The sequence below is a fragment of the Canis aureus genome, chromosome 31 (assembly GCF_053574225.1).
Source record: "Canis aureus isolate CA01 chromosome 31, VMU_Caureus_v.1.0, whole genome shotgun sequence".
NCBI classification, from domain to species: domain Eukaryota; kingdom Metazoa; phylum Chordata; class Mammalia; order Carnivora; family Canidae; genus Canis; species Canis aureus.
In genome coordinates this window covers 11,868,248-11,881,017 of record NC_135641.1, presented here as the reverse complement: position 1 = coordinate 11,881,017, position 12,770 = coordinate 11,868,248, and the positions used below count along the sequence as shown (strand labels likewise).

At 47.2% G+C, this 12,770-nt stretch overlaps 1 long non-coding RNA gene across 1 annotated transcript; it reads left to right on the top strand.

Annotated features, from left to right (window-relative positions):
* The first annotated feature begins 612 nt into the window (after positions 1 to 612).
* On the top strand, positions 613 to 8,463 carry LOC144302185 (uncharacterized). Its single transcript, XR_013369028.1, has 2 exons — positions 613 to 781; positions 7,364 to 8,463. It is a non-coding gene; the product is annotated as an uncharacterized LOC144302185 (long non-coding RNA).
* Positions 8,464 to 12,770: the final 4,307 nt, after the last annotated feature.

The following is a 12,770-nucleotide window of genomic DNA, read 5'->3' as shown; positions in this document are numbered from 1 at the left end:
TGCCCAAAAGTACCTAAGCCCCAGCATCAACATGAGAAAAGCCTCAGGGAAACCCAGATGAGGGGCATTCTACACAATAGACCAACACTCTTGGAAACTGTCCAAAACCACAAAGGAAGGCTGAGAAGCCATCACAGACCAGAGGAGCCTGAGGAGGCAGGAGAAATAAGTGCCATGTGTGGCCCTGGACGGGATCCTGGACCAAGAAGAATCGAGAGTGGGGAAGACTAGAGAGGTCTGAACAAAGTCTGATGTCTGGTCATTAGTAATGGGGCCGCACTAATCTCTTAGTCCTGGCAGAGGCACCATGGTCATGCAAGACGGGAACATCAGGCAGATCGGGTGAGGGGGACATGGGGACAGGGCTGGGACCAGGCACAGGTGAGAGAGACATCTGGATGCAAATTCAGGGAGGCGCTCATTCTCAGGGTGTGGCACATGCTGGCCTGGCATGGCCCTGGGTAGGAACTCTGTGCTACATTTGTAACTTTTCTGCAAATCCAAAGTTATTCCAAAATAAAACATGTATGAAAGAAAAAGTTTCCGGTTGGAATCTTGCAATATCCTCATTAGCATATGGAACAGTGGAATTCCTGGCAAAAGAAGGGGAGAATCTAGCACAAGGACGAGGCAGGGTCCCATGAGTGTAGGGGTTGGCCTATTTATTATACCTGCTGTCCAGGTGCACATGGACCTGTGGCATAATGTGTAGCACAGACAGTGTCACTAGGCAGCGTCAGCAAACCAACTTGGGTGCAATAGTCAAATAGGAGCAACCCAGGTAAGGTACCCATGTTTAACAAAACCCAAAGGGACTCCTTAACTTGGGGCCTTATAAACCCAATCAAAGTACCTGTTGAGGATGTTGGTCCGTGTGTCATTGGGAGTATATTGATGGGTACACTCACTGCTTCCAGCCAAATGAGGATATAGTGTGGATTCTGATAAGAACCCCTGAAAACCTGACAACAGCCCTAAATCAAGGTGGACAGAGTCTAGTTGGGTCTGGAAATGGGTGAGACCCATGTTACTCTGGCCACATCCAAACTGGACTGGTTGGGAGGGTGCTCCTGCCTAGCAACCCCATGCCTATTGGCCACAGGGGCTCTCAGCTTTCACCATGAACCCCAGTAAGGAGCCACAGAGTGTTACAAGCCTCTCTCCCTCCCTGAACTTTCTGCGTCTGCAGTCTTCTTGAAAGATGAACATTTTCACTGTTGGTGTCCTTGACAGATTGCAGCCAGGCATGGGGCAGGATGGAGGGAGGGAGGAAGGAGATTACAATTCTTTGAAGGAGAAGAGTCACCTCCTACTTGAAGTGAGAGCTAAAATAACTTCTCCCATTTGTGCAGTGCCACGTCATTTCCGGTGTAACGCCACGCAACACCCACACGCAGAGCACTCCTGCCAGCTATGCCTCCTCCACTGCCCAGGGCCAGGGGAGAGGCAAAGGGAGCCAGCTTCCCCTGGATGCAGCCAATGCTCATGTGGATGTGGACATAACAATGCACAAATAAGCTTTTTCTTCTTTTTAATTGACAAGGTGATAAAAGTTTTAAGATTGGGGAATCTTGCCAGAGCAAGAGGTGATGCCGATGATGGAAAGGAAAGCTGGATAAACTCAAAATATGTTCCAAGGAAACCCCAAAATGCCTTCTGCATAATATCTCCTCCCTCTGCTAGAACTGCCAATTTTGAGTTTCTCAGTATTTTTATTTTCTTGAGAAATAATCATTTTTATAAATAGCTTTTTAAATGTCAAACAAACTAACCAGCTGAGTAATTTATCTCTACTTATCCTGAGCAACTTAACTCTTGCTTAATTGGGGGGGGGGGGGGGGGAGTGACTAAAAGGGTTGCGGTAAGGTGTCATCAAAGATAAGCATCCAGAGTAAATCATTCTGGCTTCAAAAGGCTTGACTTTTGGGGCCCCTGGGAGGCTCAGCCAATTGAGCCTCTGACTCTTGCCTTTGGCTCAGATCATGATCTCAGGGTCCTGAGATGAGCCCAAAGTTGGGAATCACAGCTCAGCAGGGTGTCTGCTTGGGACCTTCACCCACCTCCCCTACCCCACCATCTGCCCCTCCCCCTGTGCACGCACACATGTACTCTCTAAGAAGTAAATAAAATAAATTTTAAAAAAGAAAGTCTTGACCTTCTCTCGCCCTGGCAGCACCAATTCTTATGGCTGGAAGGTAGTCATCTGTTTGACGTCCTGTTGTCTCTGGCCACTCATCAGTCACAGCCCATAACCAAGGTCAGATAAGATACATGGAAACCACCAAGGAGGCACTAACCAGTGGCCATGGGACTGCTTCCTCTACAGTCACAGAAAGACCTTGACTCATTCGTCAAGTGGCAGGAGGCCATCGCCTGTACATGTGCCCAGTCTGGGGTACCTGGACACCTGCCCACTTGGATGGTTCTGGCTCCTTTGTCTGGGCCAGTCAGAACCAGCTCATGGCAGGGCTCAAGTGACCAGGAGGTGGAGCATGACCCAGGACTTAGTTCTCTAAGGGCATCTGCAGTATCAGGGTCACCTGAGGGGCACTAGAAATGCGTGTTGTCACCCCTCCCCCAGACCACACAGCAGGAACTCTGAGCTGGAGAGAGAACAGTGACCTCTGAGGTAAAAGGCCTTCTGGGTCACGCTGATGCATGATCAAGTGCCAGAACTCCTCCCTGGTCCTCAAATGAGCTGTACATTAAAACAAAACCAAACGCAATAAGACAAAAATTCATTTTAATCATCAGAGTTTATAGTTCCATTGATACGGGCTATGTATGGTGTGGACACAGATTTTCAAAACTCCTCCAGGTGATTCCAATGGGAAGGAACAACCCAGAAGCTCCAAGCCTCAGTCCTTCTCTTACACTTGTGAACTGGGAGAAAGCTGCTCCGTCATCCTCCTGGCCCTAAAATTCCTGTTTGTCTCCGAAGGTCAGTCTAGAGTAGGATTCGCTGTTCAGGCTGCACGTTAAATCATTTAGTGAGGTCTCCGAGATTCTCGCTAAATTGCTTTTTAATTTTATTATTATTATTTCTTGGTAATTCTTCTGTGCAACACGGGTGAAGTATCTAAGGATAAGAAGCCACACTCCATTCTCAAGTGGGTAGAGCTTCTCTCCCAACCAGGCCTTGAATGATCTCACAGATGGGATTGGGGTGGTGTGATATTATAATTTATAACAGGAAGTAAATATTTGGTCTTTCTCTCTTCCCGGCATAAAGCTCCGAAAACCTTTGGAATTTCCTGAAATGCTGGGAGCAGTTAAGGTGTCTTTTGTTATGTTAATGACACGGCTTTTGGAAAACACCTAAGGAGGACTTGGTGTTTGGTCCCATTCCTCCCTCTGGGGAGTGGAGCAGGAATGAAGACTGAGTCCAATCACCAATGACCAATTATTTAATCATCTGTGCCAGTGTAATGAAGCCTCCATAAAAACCCAAAAGGGCAGGGTTCAGAGGGCCTCTGGATTGTGGACACATGGAGATTTGGGGCTGGGGCGCACCTGGAAAGGACAGGGAAGCTCCACACCCTCTCCCCCCCTGCACCTGGTCCTCTGCATCTCTCCAGCAGACCTGGTTGTTCCAGAGTTTGCTTTTTTTGTAATAAGCCAGTAACTTAGTGAGTGAAATGTTCCTCTGTGTTCTGTGAGCCTCTCCAGCAGGGGAACCCGAGGAAGCAGTCATGGGGGGAACTCTCTCCAACCCGTAGTGGGTTCATCAGAAGCACAGGTGACAACCTGCACTTGGGGATTGGTGTCTGCAGGTAAATAGTGTCACAATCCAGTTGCAGGACACCCAGCTGGTGCCTCAGATTGCTTGGTGGTGGGGAGCCCTCATGTACTGGAACTGGTGACCACAATTGTCAGGTGGGAACTCATTCCAGGGTTAAAGGCGAGTTCATTCCTCCTAGTAGTTGGGGATGGCTTGGTTCTTTGCTGTTCACCAACCACCCCTCTTGAGTAATACTTACAGTGAGCCTGGGGTTCTCGCACCTGTCCTGGGATCTTGGGTCACCACAAACCAAGGACGCCCCAGGAAAAATGTCTTCCCAACGTCAGCCCCCTGGCCCCGCCTCTCTCCAAAGCTCCTTCGTTGGTGGCATCCACACTTCTACAAAGAAGAGGAGAAAATCGCCTTTTCCCTCTTAATGTTGCCTCTTTGTATTCAGGGGCACTCACAATCAGGGCAATTTTGTTAAATCTTTAAAATAAATAATCCCAAATCACATTTGAACGTAGCCTGTTTCACTGTAATTAAAGTGCCCTGGCAAATGTGAATCACCCAGAGGAAACCAAGCCCTCCCCTTCCATTCCTAAAACAAGTGTGCAAATCCTTACTTAAAAGCACCTCTGCTCACCTGTCCCTTCCTCCAGGAAGCTCTCTGTGACCTCCCACAAAGTAAACAAAACTCTTGGTCGAGGGCCTTCTGGTTCCATAGAACTTTTGTCCCTGTCACTCAATAGTCTGCAGCTCTTGATTCCTGGGTGATCTGACTCCTCTGTCCAGTGAGGACCTGGCCAGCAAGGTGGTTCCCTCTAGCATCCCCAGGGCTTGGCCCAGTGGCTGATCCAGTCACTGAAAGAGCAGTGCTTATTCCTCTGACTCCAAAGATCTCCCACCTTAGCAGCCTTCTCTGAAAAGGTGGAACACGCCTCACCCGAATCCAGGGGGATGTGGAATGGGTGCTGCTATTTCGGAGCGCTGGCTGCACAGCACCCGTGGGGCTATTTGATTTTGGTTTGCTCCATTTTGGGCTGCTTCTGCCCAGGATGATCAAACACAAGGCAGGGAACACGCCATGGTTGAAGGGGGTCAGAAGGCCCCCCACAAGATATGAATAAATGCTACCATGATGAGGAGGCAGTAGAAAGAGCAGACCTTATTTAAAAGGGGTGGGGCTCTTTCTCCTGATTCTCTGTGATTGATTGTATCTTGGAGATTTATGGACAGAATTATAATTTTAGCACTTATTTTGGACTGAACTGTGTCTGCCCAAACTCATATGTTGTTACCCTCATCCCCAAAGCGACTATATTTGGAGATGGGGCATTTAAGGAGGTAATTAAGGCTAAGTGGGGTATAGGGGTAGGTCTTAACCCAATAGGACTGGTGTCCTTATAGGAAGAGGAAGGGACACCAGAGCTTGCTCTTGGTACACAAGGGACAATGCGGTGCAGACACAGCAAGACAGAGGCCATCAGTGAGCTGAGGAAGGAGGTCTGCAGAATCCTACTTTGACCCCAGACTTCCAGCCTCTAGCACTGTGAGAACAAAAATCCCTGTTGTTCATACTGGCCCATCCATGAAAACTGTTCCGGCAGCCTGAGCAGACTAATTCAGCATTCGCCTCTGCTTTATCAATCACTATATGTGTTTGATTTTATCAGGGAAATCTGGAAAAATAAGCAGGATGATTGACTTCCGAAAGTGTCAGCAGCTGAGACTTCACTCACATGGGATCTCAACTCTTCTGATCTTGTGTAACCCTTTACACCGCCCCTAAAAGTCAGGGGTTCTCAACCCGGGGCTCTGTTGTCCCCGACCAGGCACAAGGCACTTGGTAAGACCTGGAGACACTTTTGGCGGTCACAGCCAAGGGCGCGTTGCTGCTGGCTTCTGGTCAATGGGGACAAGGATGCCACTAAATGCACAGGACAGTGCCGCACCCCACGAACACACAGAGTGATCCTGCCCCGAAGTCCAGGCTGACAACCCTGCTTTAATTCCACAGATTCAAGTTCTAAGTCATTACCATGTTTTCAAACCCCAGATTCCTTCAACTAAACCCATCATTAGCTGGAGCATGTGAAGAATTATATTATAGAGACCAGAAGAAAGTCATGGAAGAAAAGAGGAAGGAAGGAGGGAATCATTAACTTTCCAGTGGGGTTTATTGAAATCAAACAATCTCATTGCATCATAGTGCAAATGAAACATCAGCTACCAAATAAGATGAGTGTTCTTTTTGACACTGACTTGGTCACCTTGCCATGTTTTCAGATGGGTCTCACATCAAAACGGGGGCAAGAGAGAGCCCCACAGGACATTCTCTCCGTAAATACAATGTCAACCAGTGGAGAGGCTGGTGATTACAGCCACACTTGGGAGACCAAGTTTCCCAAGTACATGCTTTTCCTGCTTCACTTTTTACAATTTAATAATATCTCATATAATTATACACTGTTAGAGGCTGTGATGTCAGAGACACACTCAGAACTCTTCTTTGGGTGGGGTGGGGGGGATGTTTCAGTGGGGGTTCTGCTGCACCCAAACGCTTTCCTCATCTTCAAGATGTTCTAGTCTTTTTATAGATCTAACTAATAGAAATAGAGGAAGAAACAGCAAGGCAGCTGCTAAAAAGCTGCCTCTTTGCGTTGAATGCCCATTGCCCTCCGTGGTGCTCGAGTACCATGGTGGTCAGGGAGGTGATCCTTGGCTGGTGCGGGCACCGGGCAACTCCAACGGAAGAAACAGCCCAGACCTGGGTGGCGTGTGCCAACTCTGTGCACTGCTCCCTGCTTTTGTGTTTCCCCACCTAGCTGCTGCATATGAGTTTCCCTGGGCTGCTGGAGCCAAATACCAACAACAGGGGGGCTGATGCAGCAGAACAAGGCTACCCTCGGGTCTGGAGGCCAGAAGTCTAAGGTCAAGGCATAGGCTGGGCCATGCTCCCTCTGGAAGTGCTGGGGAGGAGTCTGCTCTGGTCCAGGTTGTTCCCCAAGCCCATAGATGGCCATCCTCTCCCTCCCTGCTGGTCCTTGTACCCAGAGTTCCCTCTTTTATGAGGACACTGGTCATATTGGATTAGAGTTCCTTCCAATGACCTCGTGCTGTGGACTGAATGTTCTTATTCACCCCCCAAACTCACAGCTGGAAGCCTAATACTCCAGTGTGATGACATGAGGGGATGAGGCCTCTGGGAGGTGTTTGGGTCATGAGGGTAGAGCAAAATTCTGCAGGTACAGCCTCAGATGTAATGTCTCCACAACCAGGCATAGGAATTAACTCCTGTGGATGGGACATTGAAATGATTTGCTCACACAGTGAGGCCCTGGGGGTCTGACCGGCTCCAGAGGCTACTTCCCCAGCCCAACCTCTCTTTATTCTTATAATCACAGTAGTCTAGCGTTGCCTTAGCTCTTCTAAGAGCCCTACCGCCACCCTAGAGAAAACCAGGAAGCCCTGGCATGTCACAAATGCATCACTGGGAAACTTACTTCAGTGCATGGTTTTACATTTTCAGTTTAGGGCACAAGCAGAGCCCTTTGGCTTCATAGTGATCTTTCTGAGCCTTGTTATTATGGTATTGGAGATCCCATATCTGATTATTTGGTTTCTATTTTCTCAATACAGGATTTCATATCTTTGAGGCAAGTAACGACCCTGTACAACTCCCGCAGACAAATTCACTCCACCATCTCGATGAAGACAACTTCCAGGACGATGAGCCTCATCACGTGAACCTCAGATGAACGGGGACCCAAGGGACCCATGTACCTGCCAGGACCCTGACTCAGAAGCATGTGCCTGAATCAAAACTCCAGATGAAGTCATTGCTCTCTCTCCTCATTTCTCAGCTTGCTCACCTTTACCCACTTCCACCTCCCAGCCTGGCCAAAACTCCTCATGGAAGACAGACTACGTGCTTTGCCCCACAAATCAAGACATACACGTCCTGTCGATTTAAAGGATGTCCATGACTTAATACCATATTGACAGATGGAAAAGCACTCTCATGGCAATTGGATGGGATTTCATGGAACAGCAATGGCAGACAGAGGCTTGCAATCATCAGTGAATTAACAGAATCAAGAGTCTGCTTGCAGTCCCCCAAGATTGCATTCACCATCAGCACCATCCCCTTCAGTGCCTGATGCCTTCCACACAGGCATTCTAGTTTATTTTCTCTCACCTCTACTATGGGTTGAATTGTGCCCCCCCCCAAAAAAAAAGAAATAATGAAGTCCTGCCCCCAGGTACCTGCAAATATTTTGAATATTTGCGAATGGGCTCTTTAGAGACATGATGGAGCTAAGAGGAAGCCACGAGGGTGGGTGCTAATCTGAAGAGTAGCATCCTTATAAGAAGAAGGAATGCCATGTGAAGACAGACTCATGGGTGATGACAGAGGAGCTCAGAGCAGAGCAGCTACGAACTTAGCCAACTTAATGAGGCCAGGACTGCCAGGAGCCTCAGAGCCAGGGGGAGGGAGGAAGGATCTAGCTTCAGAAGGATTCCAGCCCTGCCAACACCTTGATGCCATATATCTGTCCTCCAGAACCACGAGAGAATAAGTCCTATTGTTTTAAGCCACCCAGTTTGTGGCACTTTGTCCTGGCAGCCCAGGAGACTGAGCCACCTCCTCTTGGCCAATCATCTTCTGAGCTATGATTCAGTGGGGGTGCAGTGGGGACCCCAGGCCATTTAAATAAAACTCGTTCCAGCAAAATCTTGCTGATGGTAAGAAACTGGATTCATTTGGGGCCAAAAACAACAACAAACAAACAAAATAAAACTCCTTTGAAAATGGATGGACTCCTTAGTTTTACAGGCAGGACAGATGACGATGTGCCAGCCGCTCCCCGCCCGCCTGCTTTGCCCATGAGTGGGGACTTGCCATGAGAAGCTGGAGCACAGGGTGGAGGGGTGGCCGAGAGAGACCAGGCCAGGGCACAGGGCGGCACAGGGCACAGGGTCACCTGGCCGGCTCAGGGACGAGTGCGGGGTGCCAGGCTGGCAGGGCCAGGGGCGCTCCAATTACCACCAGCCGGCTGTCTCCTGTCCCTGTCAGCACGCTCTCTGAACGACTGCTCATCTCTCTGGCTCGGCCTCTGCTGTTAAAAAAGCCCTCCCGGGGGAGAGGCAACATGCGTGGGCCCTGAGCCCTTGAGGATTCCCTTGGAGGGCCAAACCATGTAAGGGAAGACACAGGACTCGGTGCAATGCTGCTCTGCCTCCCCACCCGCTTAGGAATACTCTGGACCCTCCCGGGAGCCAAAAAGGGTTAGTTTTAGGAAGCAGGTACATACCTATCAATCTGCTTTAATAATAGCATTAATGGCCCAAGCTTTTCAACCTAGAGGTTTGAAAACAAAAGAGGGAGGAAGAAGTTGTGATTAGCTTTGCTTCTAACCAGACTTCTCAAGGGGGACAGGTACCCACCCATCACGCAGCCCTGGCTCCCAGTGGAGCTCCTGTGACGAGTCCAGCACCGGGGGGCAGTGGTGGTCAGCTTACTATCTGTCCCAGCCAGGTGAGCGAATCCTACAGGAGACCCTGTGACTGACTCCCTCCAGGATGACTGTGGTTGACTCACCACCAAAGCCCAGAGTCTAGCCCAGGAGTGACCCTGGTGACTCTGCCACACCCACATTTCCCAGGATTGTTGTGCCAAGTGACCCAGGTCAGTCCTCTCTCAGAACCTGACCCGCGCCCAGCGAGGTACCCTTGGAGTGCCAGAGCCAGCATATAGCCCTGGAGGACAGCACTGTCCACACCAGGCCACACCCTGCCCCAGCCCGTCATCTGCCTCATGGGCCATCTCAGGCACCATCCACAGCACCAGCGTGGATGGGCCACCGAACCGGAGGATGTGCAGACAAGCTCCGTGGAAAGGCTGCCGCTTATAAGGATGATGAGTTGAGGTCTGCTGCCGGGGAAAGTGGCTCTCTGAGCTCCCCAGGCAGGGCCTGGGCCCCCTTGACCAGGCCAGAGTGCTCCACCTGAGTTAGGACCCTAGCAGCTGCTTACCACCTGTCCATCCAGGCCAGCAAGCCCAGCCTTGCTGCACATTACACCTGGGGAGATTTTCAGCCGCCCATGGCTGAGCATTACCCAAGAGGTTCTGTTTAATTTTCCCTCTGGAAGTGGACATCTGATTTTCCCAAGACAACCCTGCACCGCCCTCCAGATGAGTCTCTGTGTAGCCAGGTTGAGAAGAGCTGAACGAGAATATAAACCTCAGACATCCTAGGATTACATCCTATTCTTTCCTACCTTCCTTTTAATTATAAATTCTAGCACAGTCTATCCCATTTAACAAATGCCCCCCGAATGAATGAATGAATGAATGAATGAGTGAGTGAATGAAACCTTTATGCGCCGTCCTGAGGTGGAGAGGAAGAGTTTTAAATGCTAATTCTCAGGTTGTAAGGTGGTTACTTTCTGTTCCATTTTGATTCACTGGATTTCATCATCTGATGAGAAAGGGGAAACGTTGTATGAAAAGTGAACAATATATTTTTCACACTTGCAAAACTAATAGAAAACCTGTTTGACTCAAATACATCAAGAGTAATTTGACTTGGGAATTAGATTCACCATGGAGGGTGGCAGACACAAGCCAGGGCTTGTGTACCCGGGTAGCAAGCAGAACGGGTAAGTGCAGGGGGCTCCAAGAAACCCTGTGTAGAGGTAGCTGGTGTCTCTGTTCAGTAAAAACCCCAGCATCTGATCAAACTCAACCCACTGGACCCAAACCTTCACACAGCAGGGAAAAGTCCTTCAGACAAGTGAGAGATTAAGGAATAACTTTGAAAATGTGTAAGTAATGAAGTAGGTGAAACCAACCAGTGTAGGAGTCCCAGATTCTTCATACAATAACGTCTAGAGAAACCTCCAATCACAGAAATGACAGTGTTTTCTAAGTGGGTAAACAGTATGATAAAATCACTGACTGGAAGAACAGAGGGAAATAAGTTTTCATAAAGAAAATAACTGCCTTTTTATTACTCATCCGCCTTTTTACTTCACAAGAAAATATATTTAATAATGTTCTTACATTAGGCTACTTTTTTTGTTAAAAATATGCTGTGTTAATTCATATACTGTGCTCCACTGGATTAAAGTATCCTTGAGAACAGGAATTATGTTTTTCTTCTTCCTAACATGTGCCTGTACTATGCCTAATGCCATTCTACTGGAAAGTGCATGCCTAGAGGGTCTTATTCTAATTATGTCATTTAGGTCAATGTATGCAGAATGTATGTGATATATAAATACTATTGTATGATATATATTGCATATTTTAACTTCACTAAACACAATAATTTTATTCTACTTAATTATTATAGAATGATCATAATTTTATATACAATGTAATTATAGTTATAATTATATAAATATAAAATCTTTAAAAGTACATTGTATTAGAGACCATAAAGTCTTTCTGAACCGAAGACACAATTAGCCTTTTGCCTTTTTAGATAGCTTGCTCTGGAAGTTCTTTGACAGATGGATGGATGGAGCATGGATGGATGGATGGAGGGAGGGATAGGTGGATGGAAGGATTTATTAATATATAGTCCTATATCTTAAATCAAATGACATTTTAATATAGAAGAACTATAAAGAGTTATCACACTTGATCCAACTACAGTTCATAAAATTCTTCCAACATTTCCCTGAAAAGACTTCTTTTAAGACTAAAAAAGGATGGCCTCACATACTCATGAGTAAATATGTACAATTCAATACTCACCAAAGTTATGATAGAATAGTCAAAGGAATTGAGGATTTGGTAAATCTCCAGCACCCATTAGCTTCCTTAGGGGTAGTCACAGACTCAAAACCACGTGCTTTCATCCAACTCACTAATACCACTCAGCAGCAAAGTAGTTCTGGGCAGGGTCTCTTCCATGCTGAGTGCCCATCCTTCTTAAGCAGAGACAGGTGATCACAAAGTGAGGGGTTGCAGGCCTGACATCTGGAGATTTCTCTGGACTCACTATAAGCCTGAAGATCCCTAACTAGAAACTCAGTCCTCTTCTGTTAAAACAGCAGTAAAAGCCAGGGGTGCATTTGCCCCCAGGGAACATCTGGCAACATCCAGAGACATTTTTAGTTTTCACAACTGGGGCAAGCGGTCTATTGGCAGCTGGTGGGTGGAGGCCAGGAATGCTACTCAGAGCCCCAGAATGCACACGACAGCCCCACAACAAAGAATTATTTGGCCCAGAAAGTTAATAATAGCAAAGTTGAAAAGCCCTGGGTTGAATTAACGAAGCTTTAGACACCTGAAATGAAAATAAGGCTAGAGATGAGCATCATCAATGTCTTTTAGATCACTAAGGGAGTGTCCACAAATATTGACAGAGTGCCTACTATGTGCCAGGAATTGGGGAGAATCTATTGTATTGAATGCTCGCCACAATCATTGGGAGGTAGGCTGTTACCCAGTTTTTATTGATGAGGAAAGTTAGGTTTTACAGAAGTTAAATAATGTGCCCAAATTATGATGGTGGCCGTAGAATCAACCCAATAGACTGCTCAACAAAATGCCTCCATTTATCAAATCCAAAAGCCTTGGCAAAGCATGAAAGATGCAAGTTTAAGGCTAAAAGATGGATGAAGAGTCTCACAAGGTCATGAGTAGATATCCAGAATTCAATACTCACAAAAGTTAGGCAAAGCTAAGAATAAATATAGTTTCACAAGATGCTATACAAGTGTATTAATAACATTATTAATGGCATTCTTATGGGAAAGTAGGCTGTTTGAGGCATGTTTCTGAAGTTGACATTAGAAAGGACAATCATATGTTTCTAGAAACTACCTTGAGACTAGGCCTAATCCTGTGTCTCTCAATCAACAGTCAATCAACAGTTACTTGTCAAATTAAACTGAAATTCTGGGTGCTCTAGTCAAAGACAAAATTCAACTGAATGGGCCACAGGTTTTTCTAGGCTTGATAACTTGTAAGTTTAGATGTTCTTAGCTAAAAGAAAGAAAGAGAGGAAGGAAGGAGGGAAGGAAGAAAGGA